Source organism: Amblyomma maculatum, chromosome 6, assembly GCF_055883805.1.
Source record: "Amblyomma maculatum isolate TAMU_Amacu chromosome 6, ASM5588380v1, whole genome shotgun sequence".
Lineage (NCBI taxonomy): Eukaryota > Metazoa > Arthropoda > Arachnida > Ixodida > Ixodidae > Amblyomma > Amblyomma maculatum.
The window spans coordinates 145,166,138-145,179,890 of NC_139349.1; the positions used below are offsets into that span (position 1 = coordinate 145,166,138).

The following is a 13,753-nucleotide window of genomic DNA, read 5'->3' on the forward strand; positions in this document are numbered from 1 at the left end:
TTGCCGCTATTTCCTTAAGCTTAGACGCGTAGCCTTTTACAAATCGCCTACGCAGTGAAGTGTTTCAGTGCAAAGAAAAATCGGCCCAATTGAAAGAAGCACAGTCCAAAGGGACATGTGGTCGCTCTCGCCATTGTAAGTAAAAAAGAAATTCCATACTTTGCCTTTTGAGAGGAGACAAGCAAGCGCTGTTATCGAGGTCGACGAAGCCTTGATGATGAGTTCAGAGATTTGTCCCAAAGAAAGTCTGATAAACGGCTATCTGTAACAAAAACAAAGATGAACTTAACACCACCGGACTCGGCACTGGTATGCCCATTATGAAGAACTATGAAGGAAATCCGCTAGACACCCTATACTAGCCCTCGTCAAATTGGTAAAATGACGAAGGATGAAAATAGTCAAGCGAAGACTGAAAAAATAATCATCGACATCAGAAGAGAACCATTGATATTTCAGATGGTGTCCTTCTAGCACTTTATTAGGTTCTAGTAAGCAACAACTGCCGGCATCGGTTGCTATAGCTCACCAACGACGCATGGAAATAGTAAAAGCGAGCGTTGAAGAATCGGCATCGGAAAGGGGCTACTCATAAGGCAGGTGGCGTCTTTTCACTATTGTATTAGCTTTTAGTAGCAACAGCTCCCGATATCGGGTGCTATAGTCTGTGCCCTCCAAAGTGCCCGCGCTGTTCCTTTTTGCTACGACGGTTCTTCACGGTTGACAAAGCGCAATCTTGCAGTGACGTAAGAGCAACCATTATGAGGAACCAGGAAAAATCTGGTTTGGCAGGTCATTTAAGATACTGTATGAAGTACAGCCTTCGCAAGCGGCTTCGCTGTCGTCATGACCTCGCTTTGGGATGCAGGCAAGAAGACACATGCACGCGCTGTCATTTTGGTAATGACGATGTTAAGAAGGCACTGCAATGCTTGTAAAACAGCACCGTCGGTTCATTTCTGTTGTGCTCTCAATAATATTAGGTATGGATGTGTGGGAACGTACTGCGGCTAGGAATTTCTGTCTGAATACAACCATCTGTGACGTTCCTCTCCACAATTTTCAATGGTCGTAAGCCTTCCCTGTTGCATGCGCCTTTATATTGTGAAACGGCATATTAGAATGAAGGCTCGTTGAAGAACAACCACCAAATTGTTAAGTTCTGTCGCGTTGTTTCTTCACAATGCTGGGCGGGGTCTTGGGAACTTTGGAACTGTTGAAAATAGGCCACTAACTAGAATTTTCGCGCACAATTTTGGGTTCTGCAAAGAGTGACGTTGTTAGATATCAGATAGATAAACGGAATTCGCTTTCCCTCATCAGGAAATGGTGCAGCTACAAATCAAAAGCGCAGAGCGCCCGTAGAATGTTCCTTGGGCATACATATACAGTCTCACGGGAACTGAAAGCGTATGCAAGCAATAGTGATGTTATAATTGTAAACAGAGATTCCGGGACATGTAATTGTGCAGTTCTATAGTTTCTGGCACTCTGCTCACAATACACACGCCAAAAAGTATCTAAAAAAATGGAATCCCTGATCTTCAGTGCCTGACAAATTATGTCCTGATACACCATTGGCGAGTGCAATATTTGTGGCCCCATCTGAGTGGGCGATTCAATTTCCTTCAATGATCCTTGGGAAAGAAGCGTGCAATTTCTATCGTCGATGACAGCTCACTTGTGAAGTCATCGGCACGGTACAGAATGCGCCAAGGTGGGTGTGAGTGTTTTCCATTTCGTCATTTACGGCAACTCTGAAGCCACACGCAGCAGTGATAACTCGTAGAAGCTAGCCAGCAGTCGAACAAGATCGATTGCGACTCAGAACGCTAAGAAGGTCAATTGAAGCCGGGTTAAAGGAAGGCAAGCTGGCTTGCAACATTAGTGAAGAAAGACATGCGTTAATCGTCTATAATATCACAGATCTTTCGTGAAAAATGACATGTGCGTCATAATTACCTGTGGGCCAAACAACTAGAGAAATTCAAAGGCGGGACATATACACATAAGGGTTTCCGCATGCACCATCAGGGATTAAACACTACGAAGCGCTTACGCGGGGACGCAGCTGTGTTTCCACAGTTGATTCGATCAATGATAGCCTTTGCGAAAACAGTCTATCGATAAAAAATGAACACCACTCAGGCTCTGTAGAAAGCGTTATTATTTATTTTATTCTTATTTTAAGGGTTTACGTCCTAGAACATCTCAGGCTACGAGAGACACCATAGTGGAGCGCTGTGGTAATTTTGACCAGCTGGGTTCTTTAAAGTGTACTGAGATCACACAACACACGAAAGCCTTGCTTTTCGCCTCCACCGAAAAGTGCCTGCATGCGAGCGCCCTGACCACTGAGATACCGCTGCGGGACGGCGACTGCTAAGGCGAATAAGCTAAGAAAGCGTCCATTTTTTTCAGATATCAGAAAACAGCGAAAAAACAAAATTTGCAGCTGTAGAAGCATGTCTCCGTTTAGAAAGAAAGGCGCTTCCTTTCAGGTTCTCCCGCGTCACCCAAGTCAATGTGGTCAAGACGTGGTACCGTCTAGCCTTTACTCGGGACCAGAAGATAAACAGTCGTTTAAGGTCATTACCCAGTCAGCAGTTTAAAGAAGCCTGTATGCCCCACAAGTTGTATGAATACTGCTACACAAAGGCAGGCTGAACGTCATTTCTAATTCTATCGGACGCCGGGAAAAAAGGACCTGCTAGGAATATGCATCGTATTATTATAACTATTATTATCACCATGGCCAGACGACTTTGGGAATTCACTCCCTACGAAAGTAAAGACAGTTTTTTTTTTTTAACTTTCTAATCCCTTAATTTTCAGACATAAAATATTACCGTTATCATTTCACATTGATCAACATCACACAAAAAAAAAAATCTTGTGATTTCCTTGGTATCAATGTTAGCTGGTTCCCTTCACATATGCATCATACCGAGCCTGTCATTTACAATATTTTTTTTTTCTTTCGCAGTGCCATTTAAAGTTTTCCACATATAGATCGAGGAAGGAATTTTCAGAGACGGCGGACATATCTGCCATTAGGACAAATCGATAATAGGCTTTGTCGTCATCAGCCTTTGCCATTACAATGGCAGAAATCGGGCGCAACAGCTCTGGATGTTAATTGTACGCTACTTTTCTGCCTTGTGCGTGACCCCACGTTCCAAACACGAATGGAATCCAGTTTCGCCTTCAGTGATTTACATTCACTACAATACTCAATTTCCACTCTCTGCAATTTAAGTGTTTTTTCGTAGCGTCAATCCTTGCCAGCTTACCCGCATTCCTGAAGACGAAATATTGAAGTAAGAACAAGCAGCGAAAAACGACCAATGACACAAACTGTGTCGTTGATCTTTGCTTCGCGTGGCATCCAACCGTTGGCCTCCTGCGTTATATGCATTTCTTTCTCAACAAGTTCTCATTTTGTGTTGCATTCGTTCTCGAGAGGAAAATATAAAGAAAACTCCACTGCATAAAGCCTAAAAACCAAGATTCTTCTGATTTACCGCGCAAGTTTCAGTAAGTCTTCCCACGCCATATTTTGTGTCACGCGACGTATCATTCCGTCTCGAGCCTTCATGGAAACGAATCGCTACGCCCTGTTTAAGACGCGACGAAGCGTCACCGTGACGGCAGCCAGCGCGAGCTGTAATGCATTCAAGAGGCAGATGGTTAAGTCGAACTGTTGGTCTTTGAGAAAAATAGCCGAGCTGAACATTCTACAAACAGAGTCAACGGGACGCAGACAAGGCGAAAGAAGAGAAAGCGATGCTCCATGCGCAGTGGCGCCATTTTTTTCTTTACCTATGCGGAGCTGTGGTACTGTTTGTGGGAACTTCCTAGCTGTGGGTAGTAAACGCCCTTATTTTCTTCTTGTCCTTCATCCCTGGGTTCTGTTTACTCCATGCACATAAAATGTCAAGAATCCCTTCACACCACCTCCAAGCAAAGGAGAAACGCAGAAGACATTTACACACATGAACATAAACACTCCACTAAACACTTCTGCATGTAGTCCATCCTATTATACACGATGACAAGACCATCTTACCAGCGCTCAAAGATTTATCGCTATCCGCGTGAGCAGACGTTTCAGTCTTATGATTCGGCAGAAGACTTAACTTGGTACTCCATGCCAATCACGCATTCTCATTTTCGATTACTTTGAATGTGCGTGCAGCTGCGGTCTAAATATTACAGAACACCGTTCGGCGTTTGAAATTTTCAAAAGTCTTCCGTTGGGAATATGTGATAGTGCCTTCGATTCAAGTGAAAAAGCGCAAGCGGATTGGGCTAATTTATGTGTAAAAACGCTTCATAATTTTCATTAGGTTCGGTGTGACAAGAGTGACCGTCGAAGCGGGCTCCTCATTGTTATGTCCGCACCAGTACAGCACTTTCTCATTAGGATTGGTTGATTATCTCGGAAATAATGGTGGTTTGCTAAAAGAAAATGTTCAGGGATCCGGACTGGGGAAACACTGCTTCAGAAGGTTTTCGAAGCACTGCAAAAGGCACGGGCGCCCTGGCCCAATCAAGATCATGGGTTATGATCAATGGATAACTGTATCTGATCCACATCTCGCCCTTGGTCAGTATAATAGATGATCGTGCTTATATTTTCGTATTCCTCAATTCCGGGGGGGGGGGGGGGGGGGGGGGCAAGAGGCGCGTGAGTACAACTGCCCACTATACTGCACATGATCCTGACTGGACCAGGGCACCTCCGGCTTTCGCCGCTCTGCAAACAGCTTCTGAAATAATTAAAGGAGAATACCAGAATAATCTGCGATTAGTTGATACAATGCATGGCTAAACAACTCTGGGAATAAATTCCAAAGCATTTTCAATGACCTAAGTGGGGAAGATCTAAAATTATTTTTTAGAAAACTAAAAGTGTTCACCAGATTCAGAAGAGAACAGCCGAAAAAAAACCAAAAAAATAAACGACCCCGGAAAGAAAGTTTTAAGGGGAATTAATGAATGAAAAACTTAATTTAGCCATAGGGAATTCTCCCGGCGTGGGTGGGCCCCTTTGCCGTCTTCCGCGCTCTATCGATCAGTTTGAGCTGGTTGAGTGGTCGCAGACCCACCTGGAGGACAAAGGCCTCATGCCACACACTGTATGTTCGGATTCAGAAAACACCTCTCAGCACAGGACGTCCTTCTGCAGATCAAGGAGGGGGTTCTTAACACTGCCCCGAAATACGGAGAAAACATCTTGCTCGCGCTCGGCCTTAAAACGGCATTCGACAATGTCAGTCACAGGGCTGTGCTAGACGGGCTCTGCAACTTAGATTGCGGGCAGAAAATACACAGCTAAGTGAAAGCCTTCCTGAGTAACAGAACAGTCACCATTGGAATGTGAAGCATCAGGACAGACACCTTCCACACCCCCAAAGAGGGATCACCGCAAGACTCAGTGATCTCCCGCATGCTCTTTAACATTGTTATGAACGGCTTAGCAGTTTCAGGGAACTTCCACCCATAAAATGTCCTCGGAAAAAAAGGTTGTGGGGTTTAACACGGCTTGGACCTAGTGATAGAGCGTAAGCTGCGATTGTTGCTGCGATAACCTCTGTAACACCGCCTTTTTAATCCGCGGTCTTCTCATAATTTTTTTATTGGAAGGGTAAGGCCAATATCTATCACACTTGTTCTATGGACACCTGAACCACGCCACCGAAAGACTATGAGTTTGCTATGACATGACTGTGACTTGCTGTGATGTGGCGTGTCGGTTATGTGACTGTACTAACTTCAACTATCCCTCTCTCACAACTTTTATATCCACTCATCCCCTTCCCCCAGTACAGGGTAGCAAACCGGTTGCTTTTACTGGTTAACCTCCCTGCCTTTCCTCCTCATCTTTCTCCTCCTCCTGAACCACGCCATAAGAGACGGGAAGGGCAGTTCCTGGCCCTACGGGGCTGTGACGGTAGGTCAGCGCCGCTTGCGGCGGTGGCTAGCCAGCCACCGAACTTTTATCTGTTGTAGGCCGTAATTGCACCTGCCACCGCTTAGGTAGTGGACGACGGCTGTTGTTGCGACGCGCGTTTTTCTTTCCCTCGTTTATTGCTTTCTTCTCTATTTTCTCTTCTGTCCGCATGAGGCAGAGGAGGTGGCTTAGCTACAGAGCCAGTGGAAGGCCCGTGCATTTTCTTTTCCTTCTTCCTACAGCCACAACAGTAACAGAGACGGGGAAAGCCAATATATATCACACTTGTTCTGTGCCCGTGTGCTGTGCGATGTCAGTGCACGTTAAAAAACCCAGGTGGTCGAAATTTCCGGAGTCCTCCACTACGGCGTCTCTCATAGCCTGAGTCGCTTTGGGACATTAAACCCCCGAACCACTAACCACTTGTTCTGTGGACACCTGAACCACGTCATAAGAGACGGGGGAAAGGCCAATATATATTACACTTGTTCTGGGGACACTTGAACCCCGCCATAAGAGACGGGAAAGGCCGATATACACAACACGTGTTCTGTGAACACCTCAACCACGCCGTCAGAGACGGGGGAAGGTCATCATCTATCACACTTTGTTCTGTGGACACCTGAACGACGCTCTAAGAGACCGGGGGGGGGGAGACGGGAGTAAAAGTAGAAAGAGAAACCGAGGTGCTGTAGTGGTGGGCTGCGTATTATTTGACCGCCTGGGGATGTTTGAGATGTGCCGTAGTGGAGGGCTGCGGCGTAATTTCGACCATCTGTGGGGCCTTTCAACGCGACTGGCAGAGCCGGCAACGTCGGTCATGGTACGACGGCTACGACGGGCGCGTCAAAAAACTGCCGCCTCTACAGTCTGGCGCGGCTGGCGTGCATGGTGCAGCGGCGCGCATGCGCACAAGACGCCCTCGAGGACTGGTACGTTTTCGGTGTGTATTTTCGAGTAGACGACAGGGCACCTGCAGGGAGGAATTGGTCGCCTATTGAGGCACGTATATACTGTCGTGATCAAGGCAATGATGCGATGTGTTTACTGCGAATGTTCAAAACGTTGCAAATGTTTAAATATCACAAAGCATTAACATCCAGCCGTGGAGAAGTCCAGCCCAGCAACGGCCTGTGCCCGCGGCGACGACGGCTACGGATGAAATGATAATGATCGTGCGTGTTTTACTGAAAACTAAGCATCATTTAAGTAACTGTACGATTACAGGAGTTAGAGATTACACAGCCATGAGAATCAATTTCTGGGTCGGCCGCAGTTCTTGTAGAATTCCATCGATTTCGCAAATTCACCGGGTTGCTGAGCCACTGACGTTCTGTGTGGCCAAATCGAAGGTCTTCGATTCCGGCGTGTACCTGTCACAACTCTATGCGAATCCGCTTCCGCAGTTTCTGGTATTCTTCCACTGTAAGTTCTGCAGACAAGGGAAACGACACCATCCTTACACATTCTCGAGCACTTCATTACAACAGGCTGGCACATTACACACTGCAGCGAAGAGCTCACAGCTGGGCCCGGCCTCACTGCTGACGGATTGCATCCCAGGCATTTTTTTTATTGCGATCGCAATACTGCACCAGGTTTCGAGTATCGCGTAGCTCACGTCCAGTCGCCACGGTTGACCTTGAACAGCCGCGAAGAGGAAGAAGAAGGATGAGGAGGAGAAGAAGAAGAACGCTCGGTCACCGGCAGCTAATACTTCCACTCCACATTCGGTTCAGCAGCATTGAACCCTTCTCATTTATATGTGGGCTGGTAGTTTACGCTCTCGCGTCATACTCTTAAAGGATGAGCTTAAGTGTCCCCAAAATTGCGCTCCAATCCCTTCCTATGCCCTTTTCCGGCTCTACTTCCGGTTGCGTGGCGTCACATCCTTGACGTCACCCTGAATCACTGCCTTAACTACTTTAGTCTTTGGTACTTTCAAATTGCGCGTGAATCCCTTCCTATGCCCTTTATTGGTCGACTTCAGTTTGCGTGACGTCACATATATGACGTCACTCTAATTGACTGAATTAACTATTTTAGTATTTGATACATTCAAATGTGGCGCCAAGTCAATCGCTAATGAGACCATTTTCACCTTTACTTTTTCATTTTTTGCCTCTAATTGTTTACCTAATTACCCTACCGGCATAATTAATTTTTCGCACACAACATTACATCCCCTTCTATTGATTTACACCAGTCATTAACACCACTCATTAACCTCTCCTCGCCGGGGTGGTGCTGTGGTTACGGCGCTCGACTACAGTTCCCAAGGAAGCAGGATCGAATTGATCCCATCCTCGGCGGCCACATTTCGATAGAGGCGAAAATCAAGGTGCCCGTGTGCTGTGTAGTGTTAGTGCACGTTAAAGAACCCCGAGTGGCCGAACTGTGCGGAGTCCTTCACTACGGCGTCCCTCATAGCCCAAGTCGTTTTAGGACATTAAACCCCATAAACCATAAACCCTCATTAACCTCTACGACTTCTCAATCACTCACAACTGCTGCGGACACGATTTTACAAATAGCGCGCCAATCCCTTCCTGTGCCATGTTCCGGCTCTACTTCCGGTTGCATGACGTCACATAACCTACGTCACATTATATCACTTGTTGTTTATTCATTTTAGTCTTAGGTGGTTTTAAATTGCGTGCCAATCCCTTCCTATGCCCTTTTTCGGCTCTACTTCCGGTTGCGTGACGTCAGTCACATCCTTGACGTCACCCTAATTGAGTGCCTTAATTAACTACTTTGGTTTTAGTACTTTGAAATGGCGCGCCAATCCCTTCCTATGCCCTTTTTTGGTTCGACTTCAGGTTGCGTTACGTCACATCCTTGACGTCACCTTAATTGACTGATTTAATTAACTATGTTAGTATCTGAATCTTTCAAATGTGGCGCCAAGCCATTTGCCAATAAGACCGTTTTCGCCTTTACTGTTTCATTTTATGCCTCTAAATAACTACCTATTTAACTTATGTGCCTAATTATTTTTTCGCATACATTACATCACCCTCTATCGATTGACACCACTCATATAACCTCTACGACAACTCAGTTACTCACCACTGCTGCGGACACGATTTCGTTTGTTTTGCCTCTAATTAATTACCTAATTACCTGATTGGTCTAGATATGGTCGCGAACTGTTAAAATCTTTATTTGTTCATGTTCGACTGCAGCTGGCATGCGGCCTTATCATTGTGATTCTGGCGCGCTTATCCAGTCTATATTCCGCGTTTTTTCATGCTCGTCGCAATACGACGCGTTATCATTTTCTTTGTCACGAAAGATGCTTCGGGATGTATCTCGAAGGTTCCTGCCGTTCGCGTGTGTTTATACAATGTTTCAGGTCATGTTTCAGTCACCGTTTGTGGATTTATCTAGATATTTCCTCGCCGCCTATAAATCCAGCGCTGACAAGTGAAATTGGCATTAGTAGATCGACGACCGCTGAGCACGATTGTTGCTATCGCCGTAGCCGATTGCTTAGTTCTTTTGCGGGTGCAAGTTAGCCCAATAAAGAGTTGATTCCTGCCAAGATCGTCTCCTCATTTGTTGCTTACAGCATTGTCACCACCACGTGAAAATAGTAAAACCCAGCTTATTGTATGATGAAAGATATTGATTAGCTCGGCTGAGTGTGCGACAGATAGCAGCAACAATTTTTAAGATTTATTTTATAAAAATTGTTCCAGGTCCTGATTTTCCTTTTGCAATAAGTTGTTTATCAGTGTCGTTATGTGCAACTTTGAAAGGGTGAGCAAGAACCCTGTCAGGGCAGTCTTTGGAAAACATGTAATCAAAAACACAAGCGTCTTCCTTTCGTAATAGTGTAACTGGTGAAAAAGTCAATGTCTTGGTTTAGCGGACTTTACAGGTATAAGGCCAACAATTTCGTACTGCAAAGAGAATGCTTGGCGCTCTCATTATATATCCTGCTGCTTGAGGACGTAGAGAATAGTTTAGGGGCATTAAATGGCCTAGTGCCCAAATATGCCGGAGAAATACTGGACTATTTTGACGCAATATGTATTTTCGGCGCCTACAGATGGGTTAACAGACAGAGCTAGCAGATTGATAATTTTGAGAGGGACGCCTACTACTTAAGGCTCACAAAGCAACAATCATGCGGAGGCCTTGAATAGAAGACTGGGAAGCATGATTAACCACAGCCACTCACATGTGTGGAAGTCCACTGTGGTCTTGGTGTGTATAATGATGCAGTTCTTCAGTGCTGTAAATGCATGTAGGATTCCTTATGACGTGCTGCAACACTGTATGCTACAGCGAATCCTCCTGTCAGCGAGGAAGTACTGAAACAATGAATAGGTTCGGGACGTGTACTTAAGTCCGGTTAGGTGCAGTAATCCAAAAGCGTTGCGAGTTCTGCAACACCGCCTGGTAGATTCGCCCTGCACTACCACGGCCGCTCGATGGAAGCGCACTGCGGGAGGCGCCTACTTCCAGTCGCCACTGCCGCGGCGCCACCGTTCGGGGACAGCCGCGCGCGGAGGGCTGCGCCTGGCTGCGTTTTGAGGGAGGCGTCGCCGTGGTAGAAGCCTTTTATTTTAAGGATATAAGAGCTCCGTTTCACACAATTTGGCAACACGAATTAGTATATGCTGTCATGTCTAGTGTGACCATGTCAGCACTTAGCGCTTGCTCGGCAATGATGTATACTGGAGTGTACCCCGAAAAACTTATAGTGACGGTGGTTCAAGGCCACTCGATTGGAGAGCTCGCATTACCGTGATGTTGCATTCGGATCCAGTTGTTTGCCACATGAAAATGTGACCCGGCTGTGAACAATTCGAAGCTATTCAGCTGCCATATGTAGCCTTATGCATAACCACTTAATTAACTATGTCGCGAATTCCGTGTGTCATTTTCATACCATTTACTCATTCCTGCATACAGCTTTTATACATAAATTGATGTCAACCTGTTCTAAGCTGCCAGCGCTATCCAATAAAAAAATGTCCTACTATGAGCAACCTCTGTGAAAATGTGACATGTAACCAACCTTTCTATCTAATTCTGACAAACGTTAATATGAAGATGTTTATTAGGTTAAATATAGTTGATGGGATCTTCGACTCAGTTGGAGACCTTAAACGTCGTACGCCAAAACGCTATCCGTCATGGCTTCCCGCATTTTGCATGACCGGACAAAGTAAGCGCGCTTGATAGAGTCGGTCTGCCTCAATGTGCTACGTACATGCGCCGAAAGGTTTTATTACTATTTTTATTGGCTGCTCTCAAACCCATACAATTTTGCTGGTTCGTAATTTTCAATGAAAGAACGCGCATCGAGTGTTCCTGTTGTGAAACTCTTAGCTGCGATCACAAGAATGTTCACGCTTCAGAGCGCAACTGCAGCCGAGATTCAGCGAGCAGCCGAGTACCTAACCACACACAAAAAGAGGAAGAAAATTACTAATCGCAGACGGAAAATCTTTCTTGAGAGAGGTTTATGCCATAGCCATAAACGTCGCTCCACTGTTGAGTTGACATTTCCAGCCCAGCTCGCTATCAGTGGGGGCAGCAGCTTAACGATATCTTGTATAGCGCCTTAGCATGGGCACGATCATTGTTTTTGTAGATTAGCTGCAGGTACTGTGTACAGTGAGAAAACAATGATGAAATTAAAAGTTTACTCAGCTTGCTACTTCGCCGGACCTCTTCAGACTTCATCATCCTTTTAATGAAGGTGCTCGTAAGCTGACAAAGCTTGATTACTTCCTTTGCGGGGTACATCAAGCCTCCATTGTCCTTGGTTTTCATTAACCTGTAACTGGTCCAGTTGACTCATATTTCGTGCAACAGGCTCTTGCCCGACTGACATGTCGCCTCAAAACCATTACCAAATATCGCATAAATTAAACAACAACCTGGTAGTGATAAACAAAACTTGGGGTTCTTAAGTCCCCTTTAGGAGCCTCGTTAGAGTGCCCGCACTTTGCTACCTGCTTATTCACCGTATCCCGTAATTGCTGCCTCTGTCGCATATCATTAGAATGCAGCCTTAAGCCACCGCATTATATGAAATAGCCCCCTACACATAGCTATATAAAGCCCCTCTTTACCGAAGCCGTACGAACGTGCCCTATAGGAATATACTGTGCCTGACTTGGGATCTAAGGCTCCCGCTTTCAATAATTCCCAGTTCACCTTTACATCTTATTGACTCTCTCTGGTTTGGCAGCTCCTGCCATATTGAACATGTCATGCGTTCTCATTGCGCCAAAGGTGTCTGGCCATATCACCAACTAAAGTGCATCTTACCAGAGAGGTTTTTTTCCGAATTTGCGCCGACAGAGCGGGCGCCGGACTTCCTGTGGAACGTGGCTTTTCATTTTATCGCATCGGCTCAAACAGTCTCAAGAGTATAAACAAATGTATGCACAGGCTCCTTTACTTGTAAGGCCACTAAGACTAGCGGAGCAAAATTTAGAACAAATCGCATGCTTATATAAAAAAAAAATCCTTCGTAGCTTTTTCTGATATGTCCTCGCAACATAACCTGCGAGAAAAGCCTCTGGTGTTACCTCATCGTGTTCATCTGCTTCACAACACATAGTTAAAAATCCTAGTTCTCTGGCCAGCTCCCTGGTAACTAAATTGGTTAAACAACGTGACGAGAACACAGGAAAAGAGGACGACACAACTAGCGTGCTTATGCCGTCTTCTCTTGTGTTCCCGTCGCCTTGTTTGCACGGTTAACCTATAATTAATCACCAACAAGTCCAATCTGCTTCTCTTGTGGCAAATTCAATGCCAGCTGATAGGGCATTATGCTTCAGCATCTGGACTTTTTAACCTCAGCGCCGCTTTCATTTCAGAGGAAGCGAATGCATTTCCACTCCTCGCTGCTGTCTGCCTGAAGCTAGCTCAGCAGATAAAATTAGAGGGTCTCTTAGATGTCTCTTAAGCGGAGGACGGCGAAAGCCTACCCTTCTATCATTTGCCTCTCATCGTTTGCCGCAGTTCGTAATTTCAGGTCGTCGTGTGATATATTGGTCGTTTCCCAGTCATGATGAGTCTGCCTGCGTAGTCATTGTAGCCCTTATCACTCATAACTAAGCAGGTTACTCATTTAGAATCAGCAGTGGTCATTACATGTCGTTGTTTCACATATTGGTCATTTCGTAGTCATTAACTCTAATGATTAGTCATATGCCTAGCTATTATAGTCATTACCACACATTGCTAAGCACGTTTACTCATTTCTAATCAATTGCGGTCATTAAATGTCGTAGTTTGATATACTGATCATTATAAATTATTTGAGTCATTATTACCATTATTAGCATGAGTCATTACCTCTATCAATGTCTATTTATAACTTTTATTGATTACCTATCACCATCAATCCATTTCATTCCTAATCTCCCTCCTTGCACGTCGGCTTTTGCGACTGACACACCAGTGCACAGATGCGACGCACAGATTACAGGCACAGCTTTTGCGCACAGATTTTCGCTCCATGAGCCTAGAACGGTTTCGCCTTAAAAAGCAAACGCATCCCGTCTCAGCGTTAACGTGCTTGTACAAGCACATACAAAAAATTTCGCGTTTACCACGCAGACGCGAGGCGAACGAGCCCAGAAAAGAACCAAACCGCGCGCTCAGAGCCGGTGACCCCGGCGGCGACGTGTCCCCGAACAGTGGCGCCCTCAGCAGAAATAGCGGGCGCAACTGTAAACTCCCCAAGGACGCGCTTGCCCATTGACGGCGGCGCGACGCAGCAGGCCGCACCCAGTGCGCTTCCATCGAGCGGCCGTGGCA

At 45.7% G+C, this 13,753-nt stretch overlaps 1 protein-coding gene across 1 annotated transcript in view; it reads right to left on the reverse strand.

Moving 5' to 3' along the window:
* The window catches only part of LOC146186970 (all trans-polyprenyl-diphosphate synthase PDSS2-like), a 50,703-nt gene extending 40,425 nt beyond the window's left edge, over positions 1-10,278 (reverse strand). The window contains exons 1-2 of the mRNA XM_084607527.1: positions 10,146-10,278; positions 160-262 (exon numbers count right to left, since the gene is read on the reverse strand). The gene's annotated coding sequence lies outside the window, so the exon portion shown is untranslated. The remainder of the gene's footprint in view (positions 1-159; positions 263-10,145) is intronic.
* Between the last annotated feature and the right edge of the window lie 3,475 nt (positions 10,279-13,753).